The sequence below is a fragment of the Mixophyes fleayi genome, chromosome 4 (genome assembly GCF_038048845.1).
Source record: "Mixophyes fleayi isolate aMixFle1 chromosome 4, aMixFle1.hap1, whole genome shotgun sequence".
Lineage (NCBI taxonomy): Eukaryota > Metazoa > Chordata > Amphibia > Anura > Limnodynastidae > Mixophyes > Mixophyes fleayi.
In genome coordinates, this window is record NC_134405.1 from 32,466,723 (window position 1) to 32,491,641 (window position 24,919).

The 24,919-nt window shown below is 37.1% G+C and overlaps 1 long non-coding RNA gene across 1 annotated transcript; it reads right to left on the bottom strand.

Annotated features, from left to right (window-relative positions):
• Positions 1-1,057: 1,057 nt before the first annotated feature.
• On the bottom strand, positions 1,058-6,930 carry LOC142151167 (uncharacterized). The gene is made up of 4 exons (XR_012691158.1): positions 6,771-6,930; positions 3,027-3,115; positions 2,631-2,701; positions 1,058-1,370 (listed from the first exon to the last, which is right to left on the bottom strand). It is a non-coding gene; the product is annotated as an uncharacterized LOC142151167 (long non-coding RNA).
• Between the last annotated feature and the right edge of the window lie 17,989 nt (positions 6,931-24,919).

The window sequence follows — 24,919 nt, forward strand, 5'->3', positions numbered from 1 at the left end:
TCCCTGTACTCTTAGTTATCTCATAATCTTGTATTGGAAAACAAAATCTAAGTTTTGTACTGCTCCATCTCAGTCCTCCCCTCTATCTATGCAACCTCCTGCTCCACTTCAAATGCATTTTGGTTGCCTTACAGAAATTGAGACACACATTGGTACTAAAGCTGATTTTGTGTTGTGATTGCCATTTTTTAAAGTTTGAATTATGCTCTTAGTGATTGATTGGCTAGCAATGCCTTGTATTATATATGATAAGCCCTATTTTTCAATATTGTTTACGTGATTTTCCACTTTATTTAATAAACATCCTATATTCCCCAAAATTTTACTTTTTGGAGGATGCCTCCACTCAAATTGCCACCATTCATTATACACGTTCCAGAAATGCGACAGTGTGCATGGACCAATGTATAAATTACATTTTAATAGTAAATATTATATGTTGGCTGTCTTCTTTTTGTGGTTGAAGGTAAACATTATTTTAACATGAAATTGAAATGTCGTATTCACAAGTCACACTGGTCTTTGTGACAATATTAATTTCAGGCGTGTTCCAAGTTTATTTTGCGCATGCTTTACTTTTAAAGGTGTTTTTTTTGTGAAAAAGTTAATGCATATCTTTGTAATTCATGTCATTCTGTGTTCAAATGGAAGCAACTTAGACGCATCAAGTATTTTATTTGTATTTTATACAAAAATAAAGTGCTAATATGACAATGACAGTATAATCTTTAAATATAAATTATTTTATGTGACATAGCAGTAAACACTATAAAAAAATATGCTTAGTAAATTGATGGGTACAGCAGTACAGTTGTGACTACCAATTGGTACATTTTACAGTATATTTTTTTAAAACAATGCACTTGGCTTACCTTATAATAAATGTGCAAAGACAAGGTTCCATTGCATTGTTTAATCTACTGGCTTTCAGCCCCCTCACACTCTACTCAACACCTTGATATACTAAAGCTATCCAAGTATTTTCATGCATATACACAATTGTAGTAGTTAATAGATACCACACTTGGAAATTTTATAGAGATAACAGCCAGTGATTTAATACAATATAAATGTGGTGGCTTGGTTGGAGATTTCTCAGTTTTACTGCTGAGGTCTGGAAAAATCTTTCCCTGGCTGAAACCCTTAATATACTTTGTTATAATATGTCTCATTTGCAGTCATAATTTTATTGATACGAGTTAAAATTTCTTAGTATAAGTTCTGAATTGAATTCTTCATTGATACAGCACTGTCTTCTCTAGATCACAACCTTCATTTCTCCAATAGACGGTAGGTTCTGAATGGTGGCATCAGAAAGCGATTTACTGCATGGAATCAGGGAAGATTATTTTGGGCCTCCGGAAGGTCATCTGTGGAAGAAAATTTAGACAATTATATTCTGTGGCAGCTTAATTTTAAAAGCAATAAAATTATGTTTATTGCATAATGGGAAAGTGATCATTTATAGAACCTTTTTATGTAAATACACCACTTTCCGCAAAATTAGTGGAACCACGATGGTCTGATGCATGGGATGCCTAAAATTCAGGACCTATTCATTCCTGCTGTCGCTAGTAATGGTTGCTTCTCCAAGCATAAATGCCTGGAATTGTTTGAAAGAACTAAGAGTGCAGTGAGTGCTGTTGACTCAGCTGATAGGATCAACATCCACCCAATGTGTTGCTTTGACAGCTATTCAGGACAACCTGCACACTTTGTAACTTCTCCAGGCTGTCATGCCTGGAGAAATCATTGATATTGATACTGGAATTAATTACCAGGACTCCCATGGCTCTACTATTTGGAGGGAAGGGAGTTTATTAGAGAAAGGTGTCTATTTTTCCTGAAGTATTTCTTTAACAACACAACTTAAAATCAAAAATCAATTTCTGAAAGTAAAGGTTTTTCCTGGCAACAATTTAATTTTTTACCTACAGGAAATAAATGAGATATGTTTTTGTGTTGTCAATTCATACTCTTAAAAAGAATGTTTAAAATTGATCTTTTATTTCCTGCATCTATGCTAATTTTATAAAGCTATTGTTGACAGCAAAAAAAAAGAGTTTGGTGTAATATTGACTCACTTTCATTTACTTACAGTAACTTTATAGTTATTGTTACTATTCAACTGGTGATTGTACATTGCTTCTAGCATATATTATTTTCTCCACCAAGAAAATAATATTTAAAGACTAAATTAATCTTTTCAAAAGGTTTTTAAAATATGAATCATTCTGACCTGAGTTGCAAGGAACTTCCAGAATTGGTTCCTTTACAAAGAAAACCCAGAAAGCAGAGTAAGTCATAGGCGGCACCTACCTCTCTCTACATCATCACCACTGCAGGCTGTTCAAATATTTTTGTTTCCAAGCCCCACTGTGATAACGATTAGTGCTGGAAGTATAATAACCTTAACAGCCTAAAGTAGCGCAATGACTTGGCTGGCAGCTGGGCTGACAAAGCATTGCACTGCCTCCTACTCTGCAAATTGAGTGCTTCCGTCAGATTTCTTCACAAGTTAGGTAGAAGGGGGATTTATTTTTACGAATATTTATAAAATGTTGGAATTATCCTTTAATGGGGTTATCTTCATCTGGGCAGAATCACTTATTACACGTTCTATTACTCACCTTTGCATTTGGGTCCACTTTATCCAAGGATGGTTTAAAATTGTTGCTGTTGGATCTGGAACTATGAGACCCTAGAATAGATGTAAGATATTTAAGTTTAAATAAACAACTTCAATTTTATGTAGCCTTGTATGTCGATATCCTTCCCCAACTGAGATCACTTCTGAACACAACACTACATTGATTACATTAAAAGTTAATCATGCTGGGATTATAACCATGGAAGGAATAAGAATTTTCTCACTCAAAAAAAGAAACATCCAAGCCACTCTATGATTGCAACTCAGTAGTTAAGTACACAGCTTGTTTGGATGTGAATAAAGTGATACTATGAAAGTTCCTAATGTACATAGCATGGTAAGTAAAATGTATTTGTTTGGCCAGCAGATTAGTTACCGTCTGCATCGATGTTCCTAATGATGGCCCTGTCATAAACATCCGGTTCCCATCCATCCTCATGCCATTGGTCTCCTGGATCCATTAAACTGTGTAGAGAAGAGGTAAAGATATGGGGAAATATAGATAAATAGATATATGTATTTATGTAGATAAATTAGTTTTGTATGTTGTAGAGAAAACCCACATATTTGTGATATGAAATATATAGAATTTAAGCATACCTCTCAACTTTTTAAAGCTCATTAGTGGTTCAGATAGTGGTCTGTGCACAAGAAGGGGGCATGACCATATGGCATGGAATTGTGGTCACAGGATATAGGGGCGGAGTCAAGTGTCACTGGGGCATGGTCAGGCGTCATAGGAGTCATGGGCCATCCCGAGCTTCCTTCTCCTCTTTTAAAGACAACCCTTTAAAACTGTGCACAAGTCCCGCAAGTCTCCTACTCAAATCATGGTTGTCCCTCAAAAATTGGGACAGCTGGAAGGTAGGTTTTAAGTGACCATAATTTTATGCCCCAGGAGTTGCAAGGGTGCTATATTATAGGTGTTAAATCACTCCTGACAGATATAATTATACATGACTAGCAGCGCTGTAGAAAATGTTAATTCAGTCACATCAATCTCTGTCCCAGTGGAGCTTACAATCTAATTTCCCTACCATAGGACACAACCATGCACACACATGAAGGTCAATTTACTGAAAAGCACAGGGAGAACATACAAACACCATGCAAAGAACATCCATGTATGCAAACAAGGCAATAGATTTCAGAAGAATAGGCTTTTTAGAAATGTCATTTCTCAATTTTATTATTACTTTTATATTTTATTAAATATGTGCTAACTGCGGATATATTTGTAATATGTATATTATCTGGGCATGTATATATGTGTATTAGCTGTGGCTTTGTGGGGTTTTTTTTATTTAGTTTTCTACACCCTAATTCAAATAATGTTGCTCTGACAATGGATCTTAAAATGTACAACTCTTACACTGAGTAGGATGAATTATTTTATATTATGTCCAATTCCAAAAATTTGTGCCTGAAAGGAGGTGAATTTGGAGAGCCGTTTATAAAGGAAGAATGACAGCAATTTTTCAGTTAAGAATTATTTACAGAGGAATAAAGCTAAATAAATGAAATCTTATCTTGCCTTGCCTAGACAGCTACAATTGCTTTATTCCGAGTGAGCTGCATACTCGCAAAGCACAAAAATATTTAGAAGATAGAGAAATGGTCACAGAGGCATTTTTAGAGACCATAAAAAAATAGTCTCAAGAGGCCTGATTCATTAAGGAAAGTACTCAATTTTTTACTTAAGTTTTCTCCTGGACAAAAACCATGTTACAATGCAAGGGGTGCATATTAGTTTTTTTTATTTTGCACATAAGGAAAATACTGGCTTTTTGTTTCCTAGATCAATTTTAAATTTCAGTGTACAAATAAGCGATCATGTATTTGTGTGCTACATGAAATAACAGCCAGTATTTTCTTTATGTGCAAAATAATAATTTGCACCCCTTGCATTGTAAAATGGTTTTGTGCAGACAACTTAAGTAAGAAAACTTACTCAATTTCTTGTCTACATTCCTTAATGAATCAGGCCCAAGATTTTAAACCTGATATAATTTCTACTGTTATTGTTTCCGGATATTCAGCCACACTGGGCCTGATTCATTAAAATAAGTAACCATGAACCTTGGCAAATCCATGTTACAATGCAAGGGGTGCAAATGAGTTTATTATTTTGCATATAAGGAAGATATTGGCTGTTTTCATATAGGATGCAAATACTTGATGGCTTTATTTTTACACTGACATTAAAAGTTGATTTAAGACATGCACTACCCAAACTATAAATCTGTCCTCATATTTTAAATTTACCTCCCTCTCCAATACAACATGGTTTTGCCAATGTCCAAAGTTACTCTTTTTTTTTTTTGCTTTACTTTCCTTAATGAATCAGGCCCACTGTGATTTCACAGTGTAAAGTCATGGCTGAAGATTTGCAATTGAAATGTGAACGAATCTGTCAATTTGATGAGTCAACAGCCTTGACTGACACATCCCAGCTTTGCATTATGTGATAGAATGGCAGGAGAATATATATCTGCTGAAGTGGAGATGGTCCAAAATCCTACCACTAAGGGGGTATACTAGAGGGAAGTACATTCTATAGGTGTTCAAACACTTCACCTACAAAACAAAGTCGCCACTTTACAAAATTGCTTCCATAAACCACAATGTAGCACTTGCTATATCTGGCAGAACCAGGCAGGTTACAGCTGAAGCAAAATTAAGCAAAAGACATTGATCTTTTGATACTCAACGATGCCCGATGACTAAGCAGTGGTAAATTACTGCAAAGATTTAGGTATCTGCTTCCTGAAATTCAGGAGTTGCTGGTCTCCAGAGAGATGGTTGATACAAACAGTTGGAAGATGAAGTGTGACTCCTACATTTAGCTTCACAGCTTTGCAGAATGAATTGCATGTACAGATACAAGGAGAAGACAAAAATGTTGTAGAAACGATTAGCTGTGTGAATATTTCTGAACAGAAACTTAAATTGCTTCTGCAGCAGTGCAAATTGTGTGACTTAATAATTCTGATGTCTGAGCTAGACCATCAGAAGAGAGAATAAGAACAGCTTGACATTCTATCGGGATTCCACAAGCACTTCCAGGACTTTGAAGTACTGAAACATGTAATAACATTTTTCTTCTTCTCTTGTGGTGGCGACATTGATATTGATAATATTTCACTAATGGACACACCTTACGATGCAAATTATGCTTTTGAAAAATGACATCTACATTAAAGCCTGGGCCTCTGGGGGAAACTTTTGGAACCTACTTGTTGAGGACAAATATCCAAATATAAGGAACAGTGCCTGTGCTTGAACTTGTGAGTCATCATTCTCCTAAATTAATATAATGAAATCAAAATACTGGTCATCTCTTACTGGTGATCTCCTAGATTCCGGCTTATGGTTAAGCATCAGCACCTATTTGAATGATTATACAATAGCTAAAATCATGCAGGGCAAGTCCTCAAATTAATAAACTTACTGTCAAGTCTCTTGGACACATATTATCACTAATAAAAGTAATAAGCGTATTATATGTATATTAACGTCAAAGGCTGATAAAAGTTATTATTTGAAGTTTATTTTTTAATTAAAATTTTGTATTGTTTTTCTAATAAAGCTGTGGCTGGTTTAGCCAAAATCTGTGTTCTTTTAGGATTAATGTGGTTCAGAGTGGGTCACGGAGCACTGAAGTAAGACAGTCGTGGATCAACGTACAGTGAGCGAACAACTAGTAGATTCCAATGATAGTATAAGTACAAGAACGAGTGACACATGAGGAATCAGGCTTCTGTTGACTTTGCCACTGTGCTCTTAAACAAGCTGCATCTTATCTGCTTTACTCAATCTATGCAATGTGCAAAGTGCCTAACAAAGGTGGTTTTTAAGTGCCTAACAAAGGTGGTTTTTCTGCTTAATGTCTGACAATGGGGAGGTCTCTGCAAAGTGTGTGCAACTAAGAGGCCAACTGGAGTATGTCTGCTAATGGGGGCAGGGGGAATGTGCAGTGTGTCTAATTATCAAGGTCCTGTGCCTGGCAAATAAAAGAAGTTTGATATTTCATCTAGATATTTTGTTGTAAGTGCTAACATATACATATCTAAGAATTCATAGCTCACTTAGCCTTAGTCAGTAAAACATTGATACTTACTTGATTTTGTCTGAGTGATTTCGACGTCTACAGAAGCAGAAAGCCAAAGTCAATAGTATAATGAGAAGGACGGCCAGGCCTACAGTCACTCCAGCAATGACTCCGGCTTTACTGATAGCCGACTGGCACCGATCTCCCGTGTACCAGTACTGGTCTGAAATCTTACAGCTGATGAGATAAAAGATGGAAAGTTTAAGGTGAATGAATAAACAATACAAATATAGTAATATGTGAGCATTGAGGACTATTATGCCTTATCGTGGAACCAATCCCACCCATTTATAAATCGTCCAAGGTCCAACTGCTGTTAAAAGATGTAAGAGAAGTTGCAAAAATGTTAAATCCATGTTAAGAATGACGTTGCTGTAAAGGGCAGGTGTAGTAGGTACAAGAGATTCTATGAAGGTGTGAAGAGAAGACATGTAAGACTGAGTAAATTAAATATTAAATGGAGAATGAAAAGGACATGTTGGAGGCTGTGAGTGTTGAGCACGAGGATGAGAGGAGACGAGAAGGCAAGAAGATGTAGGTGTTAAGGAGAGATGATGTTGGAGATTGGACTAGAAGACACATGATCCCACCTAATTATGGCCTTCTTTGACCTACTTGTTTGAACCTTGCTTATGTTGCAATGTTTAGAAGATCTTGCATGCATTGAATTTATTTGTGAGACTGATTTAAGGAAATATAAGAGCCAATGAAAAGGAGACTTGGAACACTTTGGAGAAAGACTATGAGGGAAGGAAGAAAGATGTCTGGAACATGCTGTAGGTAGGTGAACATGTGGGATGATGAAAAGATATGAAGTGATGGGAACAAAGAGGAGATGATGATGTGACAATGGTGTCTGAGACTGTATGATACAGGAAGCTGTGAAGAGTTGATAAGGAGAGCACTTACTAGCATTGGGGTCCCTTATTTGTGACAGAACATTGTCCATTGGTACAATCTATGGTATAATTGTTCTCCGAACTGCAGTTAGTCACACATTTGATACCGGCGGTTGAATTAACAGGATAATAATATTGACCAATATCTTGAGGCAAGTCATTGGAATCTGAACACAAATCTAGTGAAGAAAAAAATAAGATAGCAAAAAAATATCCAGGGTGACTTTTCTACAGAGCCATTAAAAGGTACGTCTATAGTAGATTTGGTCAAAAGACACAATAGATAGAGGGACACCTGAAAAAGGCGGCAATAGGGCTTTCCACACATTGATAAATCATCGTCAAATATCTTCCATGTGCGTAAGTGTAGTTCAAAGTATTCAATTAGCCTTCAAAGAGCGGGTTGCTTATTTTCACATTGTTACAACGGAATAGCTTAAGAGATTCCCTAACCCATATATAAAAAATGTATACTGCTTTATATTTTTGTTTAATTTTCTTAAATGAGCACTTAAGAAAAAAGAGTAGATTGAACTGTTAAATAATATTATAGGTATGTTAAAATTCCATTAGCATTCAAAATATGTCTATTCCTTTTAAGCTCAGAGCTTTGTACTTTAGATATATGGTTTAACCATAAAACATTTTTAGACTTTTTTGCTCAGATATGATGATTATTATTCCATTATGTTTCAAAATACACATCTCAGTGACGGAGATATAATTACCTGATGACATGATTTCTATGGCAAAAGCTATGGTTGAGTTTGGTACAAAGCACAATGCATCTGCAAACAGAAAACAGACCAAAATTATACTAAATAGTTACATGCAGACATATTCTCACTGACACCGTGTGGCAGAATACAGTTTAGGGTCTCTTTCAATAACCATATATTTTGTTTGCATGGGGCATGTCTAAAGGTGAGCAATAGATTATAGCAAAATTTGGGATTTGACAGATTTTGGACATTTTGTAGATCTCAATTCAACTTATTAACTAAAAGGAAAGAGCTTAACACATATTATGTTTGAGCAAAAGTTCAAAAAACTACAAATTAAACATCTTTAATTATAAATAAATGTTCTTCCCCTCAAAATGAATAAAATTTAATTATTTTTTCTTTTTAAGTAAGTAACAATTCTAATTTCTAATATCAAGCTACCGGGCCAAAATTGTGAATCCTACTTGAATTAAGCCAGAGGAGTTTTGCTCATAACTAGTCATGCCGGGAGATGAGTTGTCATTATAGGGTATCAGAGAACAACTGTATAGAACATTATAAGGAAGTAACAGTATATAAAGACACAGACACATCTCAGGACAGTATATGGGGTACACAGAGCGGAATACACAGGCTGCTACAGCATATAGATCACATAGAGCTATTCAAAATGAAAATTGAAAAATGTGGAAATCTTTAAAATGGTTTTGGTGTCAGCATCCTTTTGATTTTATGTGATCATGAATCTCATTGGAGGTTTATAATATCCTTTATATGTTAAATTGAGGTATACATTATTCCTTATACCATGACTTTGTTGTGTAAGGTGCTCCCCATATGCAGTTTTGTTTTACCTTTATTTACCTAGAGAACATCTCTACATTCCAAATATAACTTATATTGTACAGGAGTGACATCATTATTCTCCAATTATAAGTTATACTTTACCGGAGGGACATCAGTCCTATGTGATGAGGAATTTACAGTAGGGGGTACATTATTCCCATTATAGTCCTAATTCATTATACTAAAAACTAATCCTCTAACTGCATACAAATTAGTTAAGTTTTATGCCCTTTCAGTTAATTGCACAAACTCCGCAATTACTGTTAAATGTAGAATTCCAACTTTCTTAGAAAGTAACAGACAATATAGAGATTACTCCTCTCCCATATTTAATGCACATTTAATGTACAATTTGAATTGAGTTTTGATCCATATTGTTAAAGCAAATGGACCATCTACTGGATTAAAACTGGCCATAAAAGGCTTGGTGGCACAGTGGGTAGCATTTATGATGCAAAGCTCTGTAGTCTTGGGTTTGCTTCATTTCATGGCCCTATATGTATGGAGTTTCCTAACACCTGTGTGTGTGTGTGTGTGTGTGTGTGTGTGTGTGTGTGTGTGTGTGTGTGTGTGTGTGTGTGTGTGTGTGTGTGTATGTGTGTGTGTGTGTTAATGAATTTGACCTGTAAGCTCCAAAGGGCTTATGTGAATGCCAAATATTCTCTGCATATAACTGTGCAATATGATGCTATATGAACAGTACAGAAGACTTATACTCGCTGTTTCTTTAATGGACTGCGTTAATATTTTATAGAATGGTTTTACCTACTACAAATTACACATATTCTACATACTGTACTTACTATTCACATTTGGTACGCAATTTGTAGTATTTAAAGTCTTTTCAATGGTCATTGCAGCTTCTTGCTGTTGTTCTTCAGCATTTTCCAAAACAGTCCCTAATAGCACATCATGCTCTACAATAATACTGCCAGGCCTAGGAATAGAAGGTGAAAGTTACTAGAGAGATAGGTAACTGGATCATCTACCAAGGACAGTGAAGAACAATATGTGCCCTGCTGTGTGTTCAAGAGAAACTGCATCCATTCGTGTACACAGATTATTATATGTCTGAAGCTCATATGCCTAAGATGACAGCTATGGCTTCTGCCACTGGCAGCCTAATGTAGTGATGTCCTATTTGCCCACCCCTTCATCAAATGAAACTAACCTTAATTATCTCATATGAAGGTCACGCTGCTGTCTCATTCCTGGCAAGTTATTATACTTAATTCATGTGTCAAATACACATAAACTAACAATGTTTGTCTGTTCCTTAACCCCATTGTGTGACATCTCCCATATCCGTTTACACTTTGCTCAATCTTTGCACCTGTGCATTACAGTTTTACCCTATTACTGCACTTTTAGTTCATTTAAATAAAAAAATAAGTATGATAAAGCTTAGTATACTTAGTATGATCTGGTGGCTTGTCATCCATTGTTATGTCAGCTTCCTATACCTAATCCATGGTGCCAAGAAACAACACCTATCGTTGTACATACAGACACATGTGTCTGGTTCTTACCTAAGAGAGATGATCTTGACTCCCTTGCAATTAATATTTTGATCTTTATAAAGCTTTATCATCTGCAACAGAAAAGAGAGAACTGTTACATGACATGTGAATGTGATAACTTATCTAGTTATAATTCCATCTGATGCATATAACTGTGAAAATGAGCACAAAGATCTATTCCAAAACCAGGCTTTACAATGCATCTGCAAGGCCAAATATATGTTACAGCAGGTTGTTATTATTATTATTATATATTATTATCGTAGATTTGTAAGATGCCACAGTGCCCCGCAGCGCGGTACAGGGCATACGGAAAAAATGCAGACATTAAAACAAAGGGTATGGAGGACCCTGCCCATTAGAGAGCTTGATTTAATTACAATCATTTTATTTCACATTAAGCCGCCTATTTATGATGCCCTAAACCATCCTGAAACTGCTTTTTAAGTAAAACATTAATTTAATAAATGTCTAACGCAGGCAATATCTACTGCATTAGGCAAATTACCGTATTATACTGTAGTCCCAATAATACTCAATGGGTATTGTGGTCCAGGCAATTTTATCAAGCTCCAAATAGCTTAGCTTTTAGGAGCTTGACTCCAATGGCTAATACCATCTAAAGATGGCATTATCCATTCAGTCCCATGGGTAGAGCATCGCAGGAGAGGAATCTTTGGATCCCCCTCTGGCAGCGTTGCTGCTCTCCCTTGAACTGTTTTACGCTGATGACATCTACGCATGTCTGCAGTAAAGACTCAAGGGGGTAAATGTATCAAAGTGCGATTTTGCAACTCCAGCGATTTTCTCGGGAGAGTTGTAACTCGCCGATGTATGAAGCTGAGATTTCATGCAAAATTGCCAGAGTTCTGCTTCTGTCAAAATCGCTATTTGCAAAATTGCCAGAGATCAAACTCCCGACTGTTTGCCACAGCAGCTATACAGCTCTCAAATGTATGAAGCTGCGAGTTAGCAAATTCAGAAGAGTTTGCTTCAAAACACGCCAGATACATCACGCTGCTTGATAGCAGCATGTTGTATAAACACATCACTGTTACACTGCCCTGGCAGTGTTAAAACTGTAAAGAATAGATAAAAGTTAAAAAAAAAAAAAAGCGTGAGGTCCCCCCTCTATTCATGCTTAACCCTAGTGCTGCCTGACTAGTGCTGGTCCCGTGAAAACCGGGGAAAAATTTTGCGTGGGGTTCCCCCAATTTTCACTTTACCAGCACTAGGCAAACCTGCCAGGGTTGGCGGCACTATAGCAGTGGGACACACGGCAGGGGTCCCCCTGTCGTAATGACTAACCAATCCTAGACTGTTCAGCGCTGGGCTGGATTCCCTAGGGAGTGGGGTCTGCCGAAAAAATTGAGCGCCCCCCCCCTAGAAAGAACCAGCCCAGTGCTGATAGCACTAGGGCTCTTCCTACTACCCCTGGGCTGTGGGTAGTAAGGTAATACGGCGAAAAAGAATGAAAAAAATAAACGGACGCCATTTTGTTTTGTGGAACTACAAGTCCCAGCCAGCCAGGTTGCCAAAAACAGTGTGGCCATGCTGCTGCTTGTATAACTACAAGCACCAGCATACCCACGGCAGCCAGGGCATGTTGGCATTTGGAGAAACACAAGTGCCAACAGGCCCTGACATCCCTGGCTTGCTGGGACCTGTAGTTCCACAAAAAAAATGTTAAATAAACAACAGCACCCTAGTAAACACCACATCTATTTTTTAAAAATAAAAAACCCACAATAAATACACTAACCACCCTCATTTAAACCACATCTATTTATTAAAAATAAAACACCCCAAATACTCACCAAAGATGTCTTCTTTCTTCTCCAAAAGCTCCGTGCTTGCCCCAGTCCCATAATATTTATACTTCCAAAAGTTTTGGCTTGCCCCAGTCCCAGCAAAATTATACTTCCAAAATGGCTTGAATAATATCTTCTTCACTTCGCCCAGAAGGGGCCCCTTGTTGATTGAAGTCTTCTTTGCTTCGGCCAGGGGGGCCCCATATTTGTAATATCCCGACACTTTCATGTTGATTGAAGAAAAATAAAAAAACTGTGGAGCCGCCGCTAACACCTCCTACTAGGTAGGAGGTCCGGTACGCAATGAACTTACGTTCATTGCGTGAGCTATAAATACTGTATTATGTGATTTTCCCACGCTAGTCCATGAGGGGCATATCCCACGGCAGCGGTATGACAGGTCAGTGTAACAGTGATGTGTTTACAACTCACTGTTACAACACAGGAGAGTTTGCCAAACACAGGAGAGTTAGTTAAACTCGGGAGTGTTTACATCGCACAAAATCGCCAGAGATGACCAGCGATTTTGAACATCAGTGTCAAAATCGCAGCTTGATACATTTCAGGGTTTTTTTCAAAACTCACGGGTAAACACCCGCGATTTGCCGCGCTTTAAACACGCTGGCAAACTCACACTTTGATACATTTACCCCCAGGTCAGAACCCGGAGTCTTCATTAGAAAGAAGTAATCACCCGGACAGCCTGCTATTGGACGCTCTGTCCCAATATGACTTCAGTAGTAACTTGACCTGAAAAGTCATCTGTCATTGTTGCAATGACCAAACAGAAATACAAGGTGCGCCCAAAAGGATAAAATATTTAATTGGAAATAATAAATTTAAAAACAACTGAACTCACATGTGCATCATATAATCATAATATATACCAATGTAATAGTATAAATAACATCTTATGGCTGATTACAAAGATGACTCTATTTGCTATAACAGTGTAGGTGTCTGGCCAGTTCACCAATAAGCCAGAGTCTGGATGTATTCAGAAAACCACAACTGTGTGTGATGTATAACGGGAAAGATCTCACCCAATAATAAAGTGCCTGTAATAAGGAGATATAATGACTCCTAATCCATATAAAGCAATTGTGTTATCCAGGATATATTCATGTATAGTCACTTAATACAATACCCGGATTGTTGGCAGTGATATGCCCCTCATGGATCCTTAGCAACACACGGAGATATCGGTATGTGTGTACTCCTTTAAGAAGGTATAGCGATCCGGACAAGAAATAATTTCATTCAGATCCAGCCTGTGGATAGCGGTTCGTGTCCGGAAAGATTATAAGGTAATAGGTTTCAACGTAGGAGGTGCTGTGCTAGGATATAAATAACTCAATCGGCGGCTGTCACATATGCTTAATAGCTTAGTGTACCCGCTCGAGATGATGCACTAGTCACAGTCCTTTTCCGTGGTAAGCATTTAATCCTTAAAGATGTTTATAACACCTTATTCTTCAAAGGTATAGTTCAGAGAGGTATGGGGAATAGTTCTAATGCGTTTCGTCAGCATCACGCTGACTTTTTCAAAGATTGTTGCAATGCCTGATTATACTTTACAGGCAAAAAGCCGGTAATTATTTAATAGACCACTAAGGCCCCTATTTATCAGTTTATGGTGATAGAAAATCTATTATTGCTGCAATTTACCATTAATAGCAGCAGCTGAGGGATACATTATAACACTGGCTGGCAGCGGTAAGATAGCGCTAACCACTTCACCAGTCAGTCTTAGGCTGAGGACCCATTGCTGACACTTCTGAGGGTGAGAAAAGTTGGTTCACAGAGGTATCAGGGTTCTGCTCTGACCCACCAATCAGGGAACACCCTCTAAATGTGCAGTGTCCACTAATTGAAGCTTATGTAAATATCTCAACCCACAAAATAACATTTATTATTTGTATTTAGGTGACACACAAGCTATATGACTGCGACTAGTCTGTACCCATTAACGAATCTACCCAGATATTCCTATTATAAGGAACAATATTTTTACCCCGTGGTCTGATCTTTCCCAAATAACTGGGTGTAACCACATAGTATTAACACAAGATTTAAGAAACGTTTGTGCTGTGTGGCCACATTTTTAAAACTTCGGAAAATGAGAGTTAATAACAATATTCTAAATTTTTTTTTTTTTTTAATTAATTGCTGTTAAATAACCTATATTAGTCTATCACTACCACACAATGGTGTGTCAGAAATTGGTCACACTGGCCCTGATTCATCTTCAGACGCAACCTGCACTCAACTTGCATTTAAAAAATGAGCACAGAACTTGAGCGGAGTTCCGACCGGATACAATACAAGCGGAACTCGAGACACGTTTCCATTGGATTCTGGGTATAAGTACACTATAGCTAAACTTTATTCGCCGCAAGCATACTATATGTGCTATATAAAGGCGCATGCAAAAAAATATGATAAAATAAATTAACAATTCTTAATACTATAATTTTTAATAAAAATGCAGGTTAAAAAGTCTCTTATTTTTTTCACTTTTGTTTTCATATTAATTACATAAATTGCATTTCTATAGTCTATCTTACTTGCATACACATGTTCTTTGCTAGCTAGCGGCACGCATATGTGTAGATTTGAAAGCAAAGACTATGCCGTGCCAGTCATCACTATCAGTTGGCACCTTAACCTGCCCTGTAGCTAGCTCAAATGATACTGTTATAAACCATGGATACTTATGAGAAACCCAGGACTTGAATCAGCCACATCTGCACGCCCTTACTGTACATTGTCTACATTCACCCCCCACCCCTGTTCTGCCCATCAGGTCGTAGGCAGTCGAGAGTGTCGTTACATTCAGGCTTCAACTTCCTTCAATTATGTTCATTGTGTCCATTTATGAGCATGTGCAGAGCTATTTCATGCAAGATACGGCACCAAATAGACTTATGATGCCCACTATCTTTATTTCTTAAGACGATGCAAACATACCTGTATCTCAAATCTCAGTTCAAATGCCACATATTCTGGTGAGTTTTTATTACGAAGAGCTTCAGTGAATTTTTCATCGATGGAAACACTGACTTTCACTCTGACGATGATCGTAACTACAATTAGGTAGAAACAGTAAGAGATGTCTGTAACATGTACAACACATACACTGTGACAGCTAAATACAACAATGATCTGTACATTAATAACAAGGCTCTAGTGTTCTGTGTATTCATTTTATTGGCTTTACATTAATGATGGCAGTTTGTCCCAAACAATAAATACATCATTTGAATCAAGTTAATTATATATATATATATATATATATATATATATATATATATATATATATATATATATATATATTTTAGTATAGTCTCCATATGGCACCAATATGGGCTCAGTATTTCTGTAAAAACACCTGGGGTTATATTTACTAAACTGCGGGTTTGAAAAAGTGGAGATGTAGTCTATAGCAACCAATCAGATTCTAGTTAGCATTTATTTAGTACAGTCTACAAAATGATTGCAAGAATCTGATTGGTTGCTATAGGCAATATCTCCACTTTTTCAAACCTGCAGTTTAGTAAATATACTCCCTGATGTTTCTGTATGTTAGAGAATAAGAGATGTTGTACTGCGCCCTCGGTGACTCTAGTATGGAATATTCAATAACCTTTCAGCAAGGTATTTCTTAAACATGTGAATAACCTGGTTTCCTTTACAAGAGCTCTGCAATATACACTATGTTAGCTGTTTTTTGGATACACCTCTAAATCCATCCTCATATGGGCAGAAAATGCCATTTATAGAATTAAAATGTTGAATTAAAATAGAATCCTCTTTCCTTCTTCCTTGATCCGTCATATTCCAAATTGGCAAAAAAAAAAAGAATAAACTCAGAAAATCTCCTCAATGCACTCATCCACTCACAATGTATGATCATCACTAAGAGCCTGATTCATTAAAGAGCTTAGGCAAGAATTTGAGTAAGTTTTGTTACTTAAGTTTTCTGGACAAAACCATGTTGCAATCCAAGGGGTGTACATTAGTTTATTATTTTACACTTAAGTTAAATACTGGCTGTTTTTTTCATGTAGCACACGAATACTTGATAGCTTTATTTTTACACTGACATTAAAAGTTGATCTAGGACATGCCCTACCCCAAATATAAATCTGCTATCACATTTTAAATTTACCTCCCCCCTCCAATGCAACATGGTTTTGGCTTACTTGCATACCTTTGCTTAACGTTTCTTACGTTTCTTAATGAATCAGACCCCTAGTGAACAGGGGTTTGTTGTCTTTTGTTCAATTGAAGCTCAATTTAAAATCATGTGTGTGTTATATTAATTAATATGCACTCTTTCAGTTTAATAAAACATGGATATTAGGGACCCATGTCTACTATAGTGGGAACACTTGGATGGCAAAGCTGCCACTCCACGGGTCCCAATCTTGTTAATTACCCGTTCCTGCTACAACTTGTCCGACCAAATTGGCACAATGGGCCTCATTTAGAGTACTTATCTGTTTTCTTTCAGAAAATAGACATTTTTGTGCTGTGCAAGTGCACAAAAAAATTAAGGATACGTCCATATCAAGATTTTTACTTATATTTAAATTATGACTTCTTTTGCCTGGAGAGGAAGTATAAGGGCAGGGGCGTGCAAACATAGTAGGAGTACAGTGAGGAAATGTTCAAATAGTTGTTAGACGCAGACGCACCTGTCTGGAGGCGTAATTCTTGCGGTGTTGGAAATACCCAAATATTTGCCTTTAGATCAAGCCTGTGATATTTTGTTAATGTATAATTTGGAATGTTTATAATGACAAATATATTTTTTATAGAAATTTTATGGATGAAAATGAAAATAACTCCAAACCTACTTGTTATATAAAATTCAGGTAAAAGAAATTCACAATTGACTCCGTAGTAGATAGGTTTGCACACACACTTTATTCCATCATAAGTACCACCATTTTCACAGCGACCATCTAAATAAGGAGAGAGACAAACACATCATAGGATTTATCAATAAATGAACAGAGCATATAGATACAAATTCAGAAATGATCCAAAAAAAGACAGAGATTATTTTTGTGCTACGTCTTCAATTACAAAACAATACCATAAATATAAACATTTAATTATTTCTACGGATGTACTGAACAGTGGACTCCTCTTCTTTGGTGACACTCACAGAGCAATGGCTAAGTTACTGTATCAGTGAATGTCATGTATGAGATAGGGAACTAACATACGGAAGCTGCAAAAGGTTATTCACGAAAATTCAACACAATAAAAATACTATTTTTTTTTTTTTTATTGTGTTGAATTTTCGTGAATAACCTTTTGCATTTTTATCTACAGTAGAAATGGCAGATCTGTTGCTGGCTATAGCAGTGTGCTGGGGGAAAAAATGTTGTGTGTATGTTCCTTGCAGGATAACCCCACCCTTTCAAGCACCTGTTATGGCCTATAAATTGATTTGAGCAGCTTCCAATTTTGTATTTGTCTGAGAGGCATGTTGGTGTCAGTAGCTGAGAGGGGGTACTGGCACTGAATTGCTGTTTGGAGGCTTCTGGGGTACCTCTTTGGTAAGTTGGCTCTCAATTTAAAAACACATATGTATGGCCCAAATATATGGGACTCTCATTGTTTAGAGTAGGACCACTCTATTAGCAAAAGCGCCTTGGCGTGGCAGGATGGCTTAAACATACATTTGCAAATGTGTGCAACAAAGACTTTTGCATTTTTATCTACAGTAGAAATGGCAGATCCGTTGCAGGCTATAGCAGTGTGCTGGGGGAAAAAATGTTGTGTGTATGTTCCTTGCAGGATAACCCCACCCTTTCAAGCACCTGTTATGGCCTATAAATTTATTTGAGCAGCTTCCACTTTTGTAAAAATACAATTTTGTCTCTATTTTGAAATTAAAGCACTGATTTTTACAATGAAAGATGCAGATTTCTCTGCCAAGACGGTGGTGTCTACGTATCTCCTTAGGAGTTAATCCTGCTTTCTGTCTTAAATTAATCATGAAGGTGAGGGGAAATCGGGATTGTTTTATTACAAATGACATTTTTATGTCTTTATATGCGTTTTTACACTGCTCAAGATTTACATAGAAATGTGTTTTCTTAAATATAGTTCTTCGGATAGGTGAAAAAACACAGAAAAGTGACACATGTAATAGGTACAGTGCCAATGTCCCCTTATTCTCATTATTAATTTGACAATTATAATGACAAACCAAGCAGTGTTTTAGAATAAAAACAGAAAAGAAGAAGTGAATGAAGGGAGTGCCTCTACAGTTGTAGTAGGTTGGTCTTTGATGTGACATTTTTTGCTCATTCCGCCACGCTCATTTGCTGCCAGACCACAGAACTGGGCGTTCTTAAAGAGACAGTCCCAAAATCCACAATGAAGGCATCCTGTGGGCCTGCTCCTTGTTATGGGGGAGGTGCACAGCTAGGTACATTTGCACAAATAGAAATATATTGTACCGTTGCATAATTTGCAGCTTGTTAATTAACTTGACTGACTGTACCGAGTTTACGAATGGTACAAATGAAATTTAAGAGAGGTCAGAGAAAATGTGTATAAAAACTGCATTGAAAATTTTGAAATGATTGAAAATACAATTGTGTCTGTTCTTTTCCTCTATAAATGCAAAATACACTTAAGTATCTACAGTTGCCCTTTTCTCATTTTCTTTTCTAGACTGTGGACGTGACATTTATTGATATTTTCTAGAATTGATTTCTGACATAGCTAACATATAAGAGAATAAAGAGTAATATAATGCAGGACTTACCTGGCACAGTAACTGGTGACATAGAGGTGGTTGGTAAACTGGTTGATATAACAATAGGTTGTGGTGTTGTCTGCGATGTGTTTGCAGTTGTACTTGTTTCAGTATTTAATGTTGGTTCTGTTGTTGAAGCTGTAGATACTTGAGATGTCTTTGTAGTAGACTCTGTGGTTTTTGCAGTGGTGGATGAAGTGTCTGTAGATGGAGTCATAGTTGTTGATTCAGGAGAGGTGGTGGTAGAAGTATCAGTTGTTGCAGATTCAGTCTTTGTAGTAGACTCTGTGGTTTTTGAAGTTGTAGATTCAGTGCCTGTATATGGTGTCACAGTAGTTGATTCGGTAGTGATGGTGGTAGAAGTATCAGTTGTTTCAGATTCAGTCTTTATAGTAGACTCTGTGGGTTTTGAAGTTGTAGATTCAGTGCCTGTATATGGTGTCACAGTAGTTGATTCGGTAGTGGTGGTGGTAGAAGTATCAGTTGTTGCTGATTCAGTCTTTGTAGTAGACTCTGTGGTTTTTGAAGTTGTAGATTCAGTGCCTGTATATGGTGTCACAGTTGTTGATTCAGTAGTGATGGTGGTAGAAGTATCAGTTGTTGCAGATTCAGTCTTTGTAGTAGACTCTGTGGTTTTTGAAGTTGTAGATTCAGTGCCTGTATATGGTGTCACAGTTGTTGATTCGGTAGTGATGGTGGTAGAAGTATCAGTTGTTGCAGATTCAGTCTTTGTAGTAGACTCTGTGGTTTTTGAAGTTGTAGATTCAGTGCCTGTATATGGTGTCACAGTTGTTGATTCGGTAGTGATGGTGGTAGAAGTATCAGTTGTTGCAGATTCAGTCTTTGTAGTAGACTCTGTGGTTTTTGAAGTTGTAGATTCAGTGCCTGTATATGGTGTCACAGTAGTTGATTCGGTAGTGATGGTGGTAGAAGTATCAGTTGTTTCAGATTCAGTCTTTATAGTAGACTCTGTGGGTTTTGAAGTTGTAGATTCAGTGCCTGTATATGGTGTCACAGTAGTTGATTCGGTAGTGGTGGTGGTAGAAGTATCAGTTGTTGCTGATTCAGTCTTTGTAGTAGACTCTGTGGTTTTTGAAGTTGTAGATTCAGTGCCTGTATATGGTGTCACAGTTGTTGATTCAGTAGTGATGGTGGTAGAAGTATCAGTTGTTGCAGATTCAGTCTTTGTAGTAGACTCTGTGGTTTTTGAAGTTGTAGATTCAGTGCCTGTATATGGTGTCACAGTTGTTGATTCGGTAGTGGTGGTGGTAGAAGTATCAGTTGTTGCAGATTCAGCCTTTGTAGTAGACTCTGTGGTTTTTGAAGTTGTAGATTCAGTGCCTGTATATGGTGTCACAGTTGTTGATTCAGTAGTGGTGTTGGTAGAAGTATCAGTTGTTGCTGATTCAGTCTTTGTAGTAGACTCTGTGGTTTTTGAAGTTGTAGATTCAGTGCCTGTATATGGTGTCACAGTTGTTGATTCGGTAGTGGTGGTGGTAGAAGTATCAGTTGTTGCAGATTCAGTCTTTGTAGTAGACTCTGTGGTTTTTGAAGTTGTAGATTCAGTGCCTGTATATGGTGTCACAGTTGTTGATTCGGTAGTGGTGGTGGTAGAAGTATCAGTTGTTGCCGATTCAGTCTTTGTAGTAGACTCTGTGGTTTTTGAAGTTGTAGATTCAGTGCCTGTATATGGTGTCACAGTTGTTGATTCGGTAGTGGTGGTGGTAGAAGTATCAGTTGTTGCTGATTCAGTCTTTGTAGTAGACTCTGTGGTTTTTGAAGTTGTAGATTCAGTGCCTGTATATTGTGTCACAGTTGTTGATTCGGTAGGGGTGGTGGTAGAAGTATCAGTTGTTGCAGATTCAGCCTTTGTAGTAGACTCTGTGGTTTTTGAAGTTGTAGATTCAGTGCCTGTATATGGTGTCACAGTTGTTGATTCGGTAGTGGTGGTGGTAGAAGTATCAGTTGTTGCAGATTCAGTCTTTGTAGTAGACTCTGTGGTTTTTGAAGTTGTAGATTCAGTGCCTGTATATGGTGTCACAGTTGTTGATTTGGTAGGGGTGGTGGTAGAAGTATCAGTTGTTGCAGATTCAGTCTTTGTAGTAGACTCTGTGGTTTTTGACGTTGTAGATTCAGTGCCTGTATATGGTGTCACAGTTGTTGATTTGGTAGGGGTGGTGGTAGAAGTATCAGTTGTTGCAGATTCAGTCTTTGTAGTAGACTCTGTGGTTTTTGAAGTTGTAGATTCAGTGCCTGTATATGGTGTCACAGTTGTTGATTCAGTAGTGATGGTGGTAGAAGTATCAGTTGTTGCAGATTCAGCCTTTGTAGTAAACTCTGTGGTTTTTGAAGTTGTAGATTCAGTGCCTGTATATGGTGTCACAGTTGTTGATTCAGTAGTGATGGTGGTAGAAGTATCAGTTGTTGCAGATTCAGTCTTTGTAGTAGACTCTGTGGTTTTTGAAGTTGTAGATTCAGTGCCTGTATATGGTGTCACAGTAGTTGATTCGGTAGTGATGGTGGTAGAAGTATCAGTTGTTGCAGATTCAGTCTTTGTAGTAGACTCTGTGGTTTTTGACGTTGTAGATTCAGTGCCTGTATATGGTGTCACAGTTGTTGATTTGGTAGGGGTGGTGGTAGAAGTATCAGTTGTTGCAGATTCAGTCTTTGTAGTAGACTCTGTGGTTTTTGAAGTTGTAGATTCAGTGCCTGTATATGGTGTCACAGTTGTTGATTCAGTAGTGATGGTGGTAGAAGTATCAGTTGTTGCAGATTCAGCCTTTGTAGTAAACTCTGTGGTTTTTGAAGTTGTAGATTCAGTGCCTGTATATGGTGTCACAGTTGTTGATTCAGTAGTGATGGTGGTAGAAGTATCAGTTGTTGCAGATTCAGTCTTTGTAGTAGACTCTGTGGTTTTTGAAGTTGTAGATTCAGTGGCTGTATATGGTGTCACAGTTGTTGATTCGGTAGTGGTGGTGGTAGAAGTATCAGTTGTTGCCGATTCAGTCTTTGTAGTAGACTCTGTGGTTTTTGAAGTTGTAGATTCAGTGCCTGTATATGGTGTCACGGTTATTGATTCGGTAGTGGTGGTGGTAGAAGTAATGGGTGTCACAGTTGTTGATTCTGTAGTTGTGCAGATACAAGGGACAGTTGTTGCAGATTCAGTCTCAGTAGTAGACTCTGTAATTTTTGCAGTGGTGGATGCAGTGTCTGTAGATGGAGTCACAGTTGTTGATTCAGGAGTTGTGCAGTTACAAGTGACAGTTGTTGCAGATTCAGTCTCTGTAGTAGACTCTGTGCTTTTTACAGTGGTGGATGCAGTGTCTGTAGATAGAATCACATATGTTGATTTAGGAGAGGTAGTGGGAAGAAAGGTAGTTGTTGCAGAGTCAGTAATTGTAGTAGATTCAATAACTGTGTAAACAGAGAAGGTTCAGATATATTTAAACATTTATAGGAAACATTGGGAATCTGTGTACATGCAGCCATCAACCAGTTTACTTGTACAAATGCTTTTATAAGACTGGCACATATTATTTAAACACACAGGTATGTTAAATAGAATAGAATTGTCTGGTTCATAAACGATCTAATGCCTTTCAACTATGTATTCCATTTCTGTCTGATAACAAAATGAATAAAATACTATCTGTATCTTAAACATAAGGATATCCAAATACTAAAAGTGCACATTTCAAGATGAGTTGTGTATTGTTAAAGATACAACTATGCAACAAATACTTTACAAACTTTTACATAAGATATGCAACACATATTGTACTTTTGTACTAAAATCTGAGTTCATTCCTATAATGAGTCATATAACCCACACCTGCCCACACATACAAACACATGTACAGTATATTGTCATCTATCATTTTATTTTAGCTTTTTAGCATTTTTATACATTTCTCGTGCACACACAAGGTCTCCCTTTTTGGTAGAACATATAATTTTTCTTTTTTTCTTTATTGCTGCTCCTAACCAGGACGTGATCAGTCAATAGGCTGATCAGACTGCATCCTGGGGAGCTGGGTCCGGGGGATCGTGTTGCTGCATTCTTTTGAAAGCTAATTTCTTGTCAGATGGGGCTGGTAGATGTTTGGCACTTGGAAGATGTAGGTGTTAAGGAGAGATGATGTTGGAGACTGGACTAGAGGACACATGAGCACACATAATTATGGCCTTCTTTGACCTACTTGTTTGAACCTTGCTTATGTTGCAATGTTTAGAAGATCTTGCATGCACTGAATATATTTGTAAGACTGAAATAAGGCAACATATGAGCCTATGAAAATGAGACTTGGAACACATTGGAGAAAGGCTATGAGGGAAGGAAGAAGGATGTCAGGAACATGCTGTAGGTAGGTGAACATGTGGGATGCTGAAAAGATATGAAGTGATGGCAAAAAGAAGAGATAATAATGTGACAATGGTGTCTGAGTCTGTATGATACAGACAGATGTGAAGAGTTGATAAGGAGGGCACTTACTAGCATTGGGGTCTCTAATTTGTGACAGAACATTGACCATTGTTACAATCTATGGTTTACTTGTTCTCCGAACTGCAATTTGTCACAAATTTGACACCGGCAGGTATATTAACAGAGTAATAATATTGATCAATGTTTTGAAGCAAGCCATAGGCATCTGAGCACAAATCTAGTAAATAAAAAATTAAGATAGCAAAATATTTCCAGAGTGACTTTTCTACAGAGCCATTAAAAGGTAAGTCTATAGTATAATTGGTCAAAAGACACAATTGATAGAGAGACACCTGAAGAAGGCGGAAATAGGGCTTTCCACCCATTGATAAGTTATTGTCAAATATCTTCCACACATGTGCACAAATGGAGTTCCCAGTATTCAGTTATCCTTCAATGAAGGAGTTGATTATTTTCACATTGTTACTATGGAGTAGATTAGGAGATTTCCTAACCCATATATACATACTGCATACTGCTTTATATTTTTGTTTATTTTCTTAATTTAGCTCTTAAGAAAAGAGTAGATGGAGCTATTGAATAATATTATAGGTAAGTAAAAATCCCATTAGCCTTCAAAATATGTCTATTCCTTTTATGCTCAGTGCTTTGTACTTTAGATGTATGATTTAACCATAAAACATTTTTAGACGTTTTTACTCAGATATGATGATTATTATTTCATTATGTTTCAAAATACACATCTCAGTGATTGAGATATAATTACCTTGTGACATGATGGGAACAGCTCTGGCTGAGTTTGGTTTAAAGCACAATGGATCTGCAACTAGAAAACAGACCAAAATTATACTGGATATTTACATGCAGACAGATTCTCACTGACACCGTTTGGCTGAATACAATTTAGGGTCTCCATCAATAACCATTATATTTTGCTGGCATGGGTGATGCCTAGAGATGAGCAATAGATTATAGAAAAAATTTGGGATTTGACAGATTTTGGACATTTTGGGGATCTCAAATCAAGTTATCAACCAAAAGGAAGGAACGTTACACATATAGGAATATTATCTTTGAGCAAAAGTACAAAATAATAATAAATTAAACATCTTTAAATTATAAACAAATG